The 10,271-nt window shown below is 55.7% G+C and overlaps 1 long non-coding RNA gene across 1 annotated transcript; it reads right to left on the minus strand.

Annotated features, from left to right (window-relative positions):
• Positions 1 to 1,652: 1,652 nt before the first annotated feature.
• On the minus strand, positions 1,653 to 5,829 carry LOC127493484 (uncharacterized). The gene is made up of 2 exons (XR_011390183.1): positions 5,517 to 5,829; positions 1,653 to 4,530 (listed from the first exon to the last, which is right to left on the minus strand). It is a non-coding gene; the product is annotated as an uncharacterized lncRNA (long non-coding RNA).
• Between the last annotated feature and the right edge of the window lie 4,442 nt (positions 5,830 to 10,271).

Here is a 10,271-nt window from a genome sequence, read left to right on the forward strand (position 1 = left end):
ACAGAGATGGGCCAGCCTGACTCTCTTCTTGGCATACTGTCACCCCTCAAGGGTGTCCCTGTCCCACCCCCACCTCCTGGTGGTCCTAGTTCAGTTTCCTCAGAGGGGGAAAAGTCAGTTGAAGGAGGATGATCCCTGAGCCAAGTAGGGAACTTCTTGTTCGTTCCCGTAAGAAACAACCAGGTTAACAAATTAATTCAAGGCCAGTCATAACTGACGAATAAAATCGAGCCAGTTAACTTCATTTTCTTGGTCTAGGATTAATCTATTCATCAGCTTAGCTCTCGGGGAGGAAACATGCTTCTTCAATAGTTTTCAAACCGAAAATGAATGCCTCATTAAGTTAAATATATTAACCCGAGAGCAGTGCTGATGTCAGACAGACTAATGAATGTCATTATACAGAATGTGCAATAGTCCTCCGAGGTTTCTGGCCAGCCATCAGGAACTCTGCAGATGGGATGAACTATTGCACTGTCTGAAGTAGAAGGAGGAGGGAAGGATACAGGGAGACAGAGGGACACATGTTCCCCACGGCCTGCTCTGAGCCATGTGCTTGGTTTAATCCCTGGATGTTCGCAGGTGGCTGGGGAATCATCAGACCTAAGGCTGAGCAGAGAAGGGATATGAGGAAAGGCGAAGCCACTGGACATGGCACAGGGGAGAATCTGGGAGGCAGCCTGGCCAGATGTCTTCTACGTGTGCATGGAGCTGGGAGCCTTCCTATGGGGACAGAAGAGCACCCTATTTAAAGAGACTGAACAACTGGAGTATTGGCTCATGGTTGTGATAAGAGAAAAAAAATGAAATGGCAATTGAGTTTTACAGTCTCTCATATCCCCACCTCTCCTGGTGCCCACCTGCTCTGTCATCTGAGTTTTTTGGTGACAGGGGCTTTGTGAAGTGTGCATGAAGCTGTGCAACCTATGCATTTATGATCTCACTGAGCGCCAAACACCCGAGACTTGGCGATTATCTCCATGTGTCCAGTGCTGAACAGAGGCCCACGGGTGTTTATTTTTTCCCCTGGGCCAGCGATGCACAATCTGATTCTTCTTGGGGACACTGGGCCGTGCCAGCAAGTTCAGCTCTGGCCAGCTCTGCAGCCATGAGGGTGAGCATCCAACACTCCGTGGTGGGCTGTGTGGTTGAGCTGGGACCTGCGGGAGGTTCGGTGTATAAGGTGCATTTTCCACTTATGATATTTTCTACTTCCCACGGGTGTACTGTAAGTCAAGGAGCATCTATATGACAAGCCCCGATGGGCATCTGCTGAGTGAGTGAATGAAGGAACGGCAGAGTGAGGGGCAGATCTAGCACAGGAGTGTCCCCGTATGGACTCTCTAGACAGGCGGGAATTACAAGGGCTTCGTTCAGGGGTAAAGATGATGGTGCTGGCAGCTTGTGAAACAGGCAAGGTATCAGATGCGGCTTTGGAAGATGACTGAGTGCAAGTCTTTGGAGTCAGAGTGCTATGGTGTATCAGTTGGCTCCCGCTGTGTAACGAGCTATTGCAAAAGCTTAGGGCTTCCAATAAGGAACATTTACTTGGTGTGGAAATCTGTAGGTTCTGATGTGGGAGAAGTGGGGCCTAATTTTAGTCCAGCTCCTTGCCTTTTACTTAAAAAGCATTTAGAGTGCAGGCACATATACAGTGCAAAAAGTGATACAGTTTATTTATCAGGCAAACACACACACATGGGCTGAGTTAGAGTAGGGCAGAGAGAGAAGGGGGTGGGGGAAGGGAAGTGGGGGGCACCCGCAGCACCTCCTCTCGTCCTTGTCTCTGAAGGGAGAGCAAGCACCTCCTGGCACCTCCTCTTATGAGGTAGTGTGGTCACCTGGGAAGTTTATGACACCTGCACAAAATTCCATGTGGAGCTTAATGTGTACATGGCGACCCTTCCCCAGGTCCTGGTTGGAAATAAGGCATCCTGGGAAAGGGGGTGGTCTGACAAATAGGTGGAATTACATGGGCCAGGGCCTCGAGGTTTGCCACCTCCAGTTCAGCTCGCTTCCTTATCCTGTATCAGTTCTGCAGCTCTGGGCTGGGCGCAGCTGGGCATGGCTTGGCCTGGCTGGGCACAGCTGGGATTATTAGCACTTGGGCTGCTGGTGTGTTGGCTGGTGAAGCTGGCCTTTGTGGGATGACTTGGTGGTTTATCTCAGCTCAATGTGTTCCCTCAGCCTCCAGGGAGGATCCTGGGCTTCGTTCTCACGGTGAAAACAGGTTGTAAATTACAGCAGAGGTGCACGAGGTCTCTGGAGGTTTAGGCTCAGCCCTTGTTCAATGCCGCTTGTGCTGTGCTGTATGGGTCCCAGGATACGGGGTAGCTCAGACTGAGTGAGGAAATAGATTTTGCCTCCTGCTGGGAAGAGTTGCAAAGGACAAGGGCAGAGGGGAGAGTGGGAAACAGTGGCCAATTTTGCCATCAAAGCTCATCATCGAGACCTCTAGCTCTGTGTGTGTGTGCGCAGGCGTGTGTGTGTGCCCACGTGCATGCGTGCACAGGGACTTGAAGAATGAGGGCATCAGGGTGGGGGATCAGATACCATCTATCCCCAGCCTTGTGTCTGAGCAAACGTCCCTTCATTCAGGGCAAGTCAGCCAGGCAAGGGTAGGGCTATAGAAGCTGGGGTTGAGCACCCCTGTGGGAAGGGAGAGTTGCCTTTGAAAACAGGAAGGGCTGGAGGAAGACTCTCCCACAGTCACAGCTGTCCAGGGAGAGAAGGGGCTGTCTTGGGGGGTGCTGAGCCCCCCATCCTGGGGGCTGTGCAAGCAGGAGTGAGAGGGGGGCCTAACAGTGATGCAGTCTTCAGACCCAGCTTTGCTATACGACGATGTTTCAGAGCAAACGACTTTATCTCTGTGAGCCACGGATTCCTCATCTGTAAAATGGGAATTGTAATGGAACCCAGGGCACGGGGCTCCTGTGACCTTTACGTGAGATAATGCATGCAAGGCACTAACACAGGGCTGGGTGCATATGAGCCACAGTGGCTGAGAGCAGAGGGCATCCTTTCATGGCCGTGACCCTGGCATCAGCCCTTGTGGCGTCCAGTGTTGCATCTTTGGAGACGGGCTCTCTGCTCCTGTCGCAGCAGTTGGAGGCTGCCCCTGCCCTGGCTCCCTTCTCCCTGCAGCCCTCTCTTAGCCTCTAGAAATGATCTCTGCTGGCTCAGAAGCCTGCTCTCCACCTCCCTCTCTGATGGACGGTGGCCGTGGGGGTTTCCTTGCCCCTGGCTGCCCGGCGCATGGGACAACGCTGGACACTGGAAGCTGCTGTCACCGTGGGAACCAGAGTCTCTTCCCAGATGTCTGAGATGTCCCAGAGGCTGAGCCCCAGAGGAACAGGGGCCCCCTCCACGGGGAGGGACTTCTCTGTGGTTGCGGGCGGCAGATCGGCTCTGTGGCAGCTCCTTCATCATCTGTCCTAGACTCACACGCGCCATTTGATTTCAGTTGGAGGAGAAATAAGGAAGACTTGTAAAGCCTCTCAGTGAGCATCGCTCCAGGCTCCGGCAGTTCCACCATTTCTGGTTTACTCGGAGGTGCCCTCCCTGAGCCCCTGGGCACTTGGCACGTGTTAATGGATCCGACTCCCCAGACTGTAAGTGGTTCCTTGGGATTGATCTTCCCCTGAAAAATAAGCTTTGGAGATGGAAATATCCATCTGAGAGCCTTCAGTGAATTGCACTTTTATCAAGTGGAGCAAAACAATGCTCTTGGGGGCCGGTGCTGTGGCGCAGTGGGTGAATGCCCTGGCCTGCGGCGCCGGCATCCCATATGGGCACCAGTTCGAGACCCCGCTACTCCGATCCAGCTCTCTGCTATGGCCTGGGAAAGCAGTGGAAGATGGCCCAAGTCCTTGACCCCTGCACCTGCGTGGGAAACTCGGAAGAAGCTCCTGGCTCCTGGCTTCAGATCAGCGCAGCTCCGGCAGTTGCGGAGTGAACCATCAGATGGAAGATACCCCCCCACCCCTCTGCGTCTCCTCTCTCTGTGCAACTCTTTCTAATAAAATAAATAAATCTTTAAAAAAAAGACAAAAAAAACCCCAAAAAACAAAAAACAATGCTCTTGAAGCCCACCCTGCAAGGATAACAAAGGGCTGTGGCGCAGCCCCTGCAACAGGGAAGGGGTGTGAGGGAGCTCTCTGTGCCCCGAGCTCCTTTCTGCCTGAGTTTACCAGGTCCCCTGCTCCTGTCCCCGCCCAGCTCTGCCCCTCTCCGGGACAGAGGATATCTGAGCCACTCCCCTGCTTCCTGGGGCTGAGGGCTTTGCCTGGAGAGTAGAGAGTGGGGTGGGGTCCACTGTGGAGGAATGGAACCTGGAGACCCTGGGAAAAAGGGGTGCAGGCACCCCAATCCCCTGGGAATGTGGCAGTATAGAGATACTCACCAGAGACCGGGGTTGAGATGAGGTCTCCCGCCTAGCCCTTCCCACAAAGGGTCCAAGGAGAGGGTTCAATTCATCCGGACACTCAGTCAGCAACCATGTGCCAGGGCCAACCTGTGCCCAGCACTGGACTGGGGCCAAGATGCAGGAGAATAAGCCCTAGACCTCTGCATCCTCATACCACGCACTTACGTCAGCCTCTAACCTGCCTGCCTATCACCCCTGTGCCCGCCTCCTGCCCTGTGTCCCCCTTAGTGTGGTCACCGCTGACTCTGCACACAGCCCTGTCTGTCAGTGTGGGAACCTGAGCTCAGGGCGGTGGGGCTTTCTCTGTCCTGCCCTGAGCTCTGTCCCCTGTGCCTGGAATGTGTTCTGTTGTGTGAATCATGGCTCTGGACCTGCTCCCAAGGTGGGACCAGGAAGCCCAGGGTGGCAGATGTCCTCCGTGAGTGCCCTCCTTGATGTGTGAGGGCCAGTGCTGGGGCACATGGACTGGGCTCCCATGGGGTCCACTGAAGTCATTCAGAACATTGCTGGCTATGGAGCACAAGGGGCTTGGAACAAACTGTTCTCCCATTTTGGACACAATGCAGCCCCTGCTGGCAACAATGTGACCTTGCACTGCTGCCTGGCCATGTGGGCGTGGGCCTGGCACTGCCACTGCAGCGAAGCCCGATGCGTCCCTGGGTGCAGAGTGGGCGTGGCTGGGGCTTCTGTGCCGTGCCCTCTGCAGCTGCTGCATTGGTGCGGTTGGGCATTTTGTATCCTGTGGCAAGCTGCCTGGGCAGAGCTTGGCCTGGTGTCGCCCACGCCTGAGGGAGGTTGCGGCTCCCTGAAATCCATAGTGTATCCATGGGAGCATGGCTCTTCCTCATGGGAGAGCTTTGATGAGCCGCCCGCTTTGAACCTCGCTGCGGCTGAGGGCTGGAGTCAATGAGACCCCTGCCAATGACTCAACACGTGATCCCAGCAGGCAGCTGAGGGCAGGCAGACCGTCATGGGCCAGTCGTGGTGGGTTTGTCCTGATGTAGAGGAGACACACCTGTGCTGATGCTGAGGCCCCTCCCCTCCCCCGTACAGGGGAGTCTGCTGGTGCAGAGACACCATGGGGAATCACCTCCTTATGTGTAGGTTCAACACGGAGTGGGGGCGCAGCCTTTTGTGCAAGGGTGTGCGAGGTTGCCAGGCCCCCCAAGTCCAAGAGAGCATTTCTGGGGAGGGTCCAGGGTCAGTAGTCAGTCATCCAGGGTCAGCTCCAGAGCCGCAGAGAAGGGGTTTCAGATCCAGAAATCCATTCTGAGCCTCAGGTTCTTTATCTGTAAATATGGGTAATCAACAACCTTTTAAACTGCTAGTGATAAAAAGAAAGGGTTGTACAGCCAGTTGGCCTGGGTTCAAATCCTAGTTCTGCAGATTTCTAGCCTTGTGACCTTGACTGGGTTCGAATCCTAGTTCTGCTGCTTTCTAGCCGTGTGAACTTGACCTTGACCTTGAACCAGTCTACATTGTTGGGATCTACTAGGCCACTGGGGCACAAAGAGCTAATTCCAAAGCCCTGGTAAGATTGGGCACAGAGGGCTGGTGCTGTGGCTCACTTGGCTAATCCTCCACCTGCGGCGCCAGCACCCTGGGTTCTAGTCCCATTTGGGTTGCCAGTTCTGTCCCGGTTGCTCCTCTTCCAGTCCAGCTCTCTGCTGTGGCCCAGGAAGGCAGTGGAGGATGGCCCAAGTCCTTGGGCCCTGCACCCGCATGGGAGACCAGGAGGAAGCACCTGGCTCCTGGCTTCGGATCGGTGTGCTGTGCTGGCCACAGCATGCCGGCTGTAGCGGCCAATTGCGGGGTGAACCAACAGAAAAGGAAGACCTTTCTCTCTGTCTCTCTCTCTCTCTCTCTCTCTCTCTCTCTCTCACTGTCTAATTCTGCCTGTCAATAAAAAATAAAGATTGGGCACATATAGGTAACCCTAGGCCTTGGTGGAATTCTACTTCTTATTCTGCTAGCCTGGCGCCAACCTTCATGAGCACCACTCCCGGGACTGCAGACGATTGGCTTGGATAAACGGCTGCCTCCGAGGCTTTCTGCTCATCCAGGCCCGCCTGTCCTGGCTATGCGGCATTCTGCACCGCCACATGACCTGCCCCTGAAAACCGGCTTAACAGGGGCCTCTGCCCGCTGCCCGGGCGCAGAAGATGCACTTCCCTACTGCGTTCTCCTCTCCACAATAAAAGGCTTTTCTGCTTTAACCCGCTCATTGCCGCACTGTCTTTGGGCCTGAGGATCCTATACCTAACCCTCCTGACTTCTGAGCCCGAGAGTCTCACCTGCTGTGCGTGTGCTAATGCAACCGACCTCATCGGGCTGTCGCAGGGTGAGGTGCAGGCCCATGCAGAGAGCTTAGGAGAGGGCTCTGTCCGTGTCAGCACACTCGGGCGTTGGCTCCCGGTGAGGCGTGTCCTCCTGGAGCACTTCTTGGGTTCCCATCTTTCTGTCTCAGTCCTCCCCTGGCCCCGGATGACCTTGGTCCACTCAGAACCCTGGGCTGAGCCCTGCCCCCACCTCCAGCTGCACTGCCCTCCCGCTGGGTCCTCCTGCCTCGGGCCTCTGCACCCACTCCTCCCTCCTCCCGCCAAGTCCTCCCCCTGAAGCTCATCATCCCCCTCCTTCCTTCCTTCCGGGCTCTAGCAAATTTTACGTGACCATTCCTGTGGCCCGAAGCCTTCCCATCACCATGCGTCTCAGGTGGTGCTGGCTCCTTAGGCCGGGTGGCTTCCACGCAACTGAGACTTGGTACTTGTAGTTCCAGAGGCTGGAAGTTCCAAGGTCAAGGGTACTGGGGCATTTGGGGTCTGCAGGAGCTGGATCTTTGTAGATGGCACCTTCCTGCGGCGTCCTCACACAGCAGGAAGAGGCAACCAAGGCGCCACAAGGGACTCCTCCCATCCCTGCGGGCTCACCGTCAGGACCCAGGCACCAACATGTACATTTGGGTGGGACACAGGCACTCGGACCACAGCACCCTCTCTGCCTTCCACCCTGTTTTGTTGCCTTCCTGGTGTGAATCTGACATTATTGTATGGAGTGGTTTGATTGATGTCCTTCTCTGTCACCCTAGGGCCAGGGTCAATGCAGAGCTTTGATTGGTCAGGCCTGGGCCCCTTGGTCCATTCTTGGAGCCAAGGTAGAGCCCATCCCAGATGCATGCAGGAGGTGGAGAGGGGTGGATCAGGGGTCCCCAGATGGCAGAGGTGGATGCATGGGTGGGGAGGGAAAGAAAACACAGGCGCTTGTGATGGGGGGAAGGTCGGGCTCACCCAGGCGGTGAGGGCTGCCTGGAGCTCACACCTCTCCAGGGTCCCAGGGGGCAGGAGCTGATGATGGGTCCTGGAGCAGGGTCACCCCCAGCTCTGCAGAAGCCTCTCTGAGCCTCAGCTTTGCTTCAGCAAACACGGAGATGACGTTTGGCAGCTTGCAGGGCTGTGTGGGTGTGACTGGCGCCTGCCAAGCAGGAGGTTCTGTCAATATCACGCAGAGAATGGCAGGTGCACAGAGCGTTCAAGTGGGCATCAGGAGGCTCTGGTTTGGGCGCCTGCCCTGCCCTGTGTTTGCTGTGGGACACTGGGGCCCAAGGCCTGGCAGCCCTTCCTCCATTGTCCCCTGTGAAGGGACAGGGCCCAGCTGGAGGAGCAAGGAGAACCCTGCAGTCTGGGGTCCGGGGGACTTGGGGCGATGTCCCAGGAGAGGAATCCCGCAGATCTCTGGTCCTCAGGTGATTCCTGCTCCTCCAACCCCCGCTCTGGGGTGACAGGAGCCAAGCAGGTGGGTTCACACCCTCTGTCCTCAGCTTGCCGCTTCCTTCTTCCAGCCTGGGGCACTTTGAAGAGAAGTTCCTAGAACCAGAGAAGAGACTTGGGAAAGCGTGGGAAACCCCAGGGATGCTCCTCCCATCCAACTCCGCAGGGGCTGACTCAGCACAGGGTGGGGGTGTGCTGAGCTCACGCCTCCTCCTCTGGCCCTCACCACCCTCTACCCCAGGGAGGTGACTTCTCCCGGCTGACTCAGCTCCTCCGGCTGTACCCGAGTTGTCTTGGAGCAGGTCATCGGCAGAGTGAAGGGTGTTGTGGAAGGGGAGTCAGAGGGTGGGCAGAAGCAGCCTCCAGGGGGCTGTTCCAGCACAGACTTCATGGTTGACTCCTAGGAGTAGGCACAGATCTCAACAGATTTTTGTTCCCAAATACGTTTGTCTTTTCATTCCATTTCCCACAAGCGTTTTGAAGTCCCCTCATAGTTTAGGGATGGGAGGAGAGGGCTCACGGAGGGCACAGTGAGGGAGGAGGAGGAAGGTGTGGGGCGGTGAGGCTGAGCGTACAAGTTTCCAGAACCTCCTGGGATGCTACGCAGGCTCAGCTCTGGTCCGGGAGCTCCCGGGCGCTGCTGCTGCTGGCCCCCAGACCACAAGAAGCAGCCAGGGCTGTTAGAGGTCACCTTGTACATGCATCTCTGTCACAGGTGCTCCCTGAGGTCTTGCTACGCTTGAGGATCAGGGGTGAGGGAGGCAGGCTTGGCCCTGTCCTGTGGGAGACCTGGGGCTGATGTCTGTTCTCCTGAGCTGTTTGATTCCACCTCTTGTGTTCCAAGCTGAGAGTCCCAGGAGCAGGGCCACGGGTCACTGTCACAATGGAGCCTGGCCCACGGCAGTGCTCGCATCAGTGGATGGCTGATGCCTGGAACTGGGTGCAGGATGCACGCTGGGCTGGGGGGGGGGGCGGTAGGCAGCACTCCGGCTTCCAGCCTGCACCTGCCCCCGCTGATGGCTTGAGGATGCCCTGGGCAGCTCTGGGCAGCAGGAGGCAGTGGGGGTGGGGTGGGGGGAGGCATTAAGGTGGGCAGGTCTGAGAAAATGAGGATGTGGGAGAGGCTGTACCTGATTCTTGGATGGTAAGATGTTTCTTATCTGAATAGTTTCGAAATAGAACTCAAATGTAACAGTGGCCGTTCTGGAGCGGGTGGGGACTGGAGAGATGATGCGGGAGTGACTTCCTGTGTCCCTGTATGCTTTAGTTAATACTGCTATCCACGCAGTAATCCTATATTACCCAGTCACATTCGTATTGCACACCTGCACGTGCCCGCACAGGAAATCACGGCTGTCACCACCGAGGGTTGCTCACTCACGCAGGAATGCCACGCTTCTGCGCTCGGCAAAAGGGCTGCCAACGCCTGAGCGCTGTGCTCTCCAGGGACCGACAGGAAAGGACTCTCGTTTTCAAGCATTTTCTTTTCACACTCCGATGCAGCCGGAAAAGCCTGCTCAATTCCTTCCCAACTTCTGTTCAGTTCGACTGGCGTTTTCCAAGTTGCTGCGAGGTTTTCCTTCTATCTCCAGCACGCACAGTTTCCATTCTGAATGGGTACTGGATTTTGTCACATGCTTTTTCCTGCAGCTATGGAGACGGTCCCGTGATTTCTCTTTTGTCTGTCAGTAAGGTATGTGACACTGATGGATACCTGTCTTTGGGAAACTTGCTATGCTGGTTCAATATATTCAACCTAAAATGGACCATTTTAACCATTTATTTTTTGTTTTATTTGGGAGAGAGAGAAAGAGACAGAGAGAGAGAGTGAGCTCCCATTTGCTGGTTCAGTCCCCAAATGCTGGGGTAGGGAGTCCCAAATCTGGGACCCGGGAGCTTAACCCAGGTCTCCCATGTGGGTAGCAAGAACCCAAACCTTCTTGCATTAGCAAGAAACTTGAATCAGGAACTAGAACCAGAAGTGGGACTCAGGCACTCCGAAGTGAGACTGTTGGTCTCATGAGCTCAGGCTGTCCACTGCTGCGGCCGCACGTCCAGCACAAAGCTGGTGTAGAGTAGCC

This window comes from Oryctolagus cuniculus, chromosome 7 (assembly GCF_964237555.1).
Source record: "Oryctolagus cuniculus chromosome 7, mOryCun1.1, whole genome shotgun sequence".
Classification (NCBI taxonomy): domain Eukaryota; kingdom Metazoa; phylum Chordata; class Mammalia; order Lagomorpha; family Leporidae; genus Oryctolagus; species Oryctolagus cuniculus.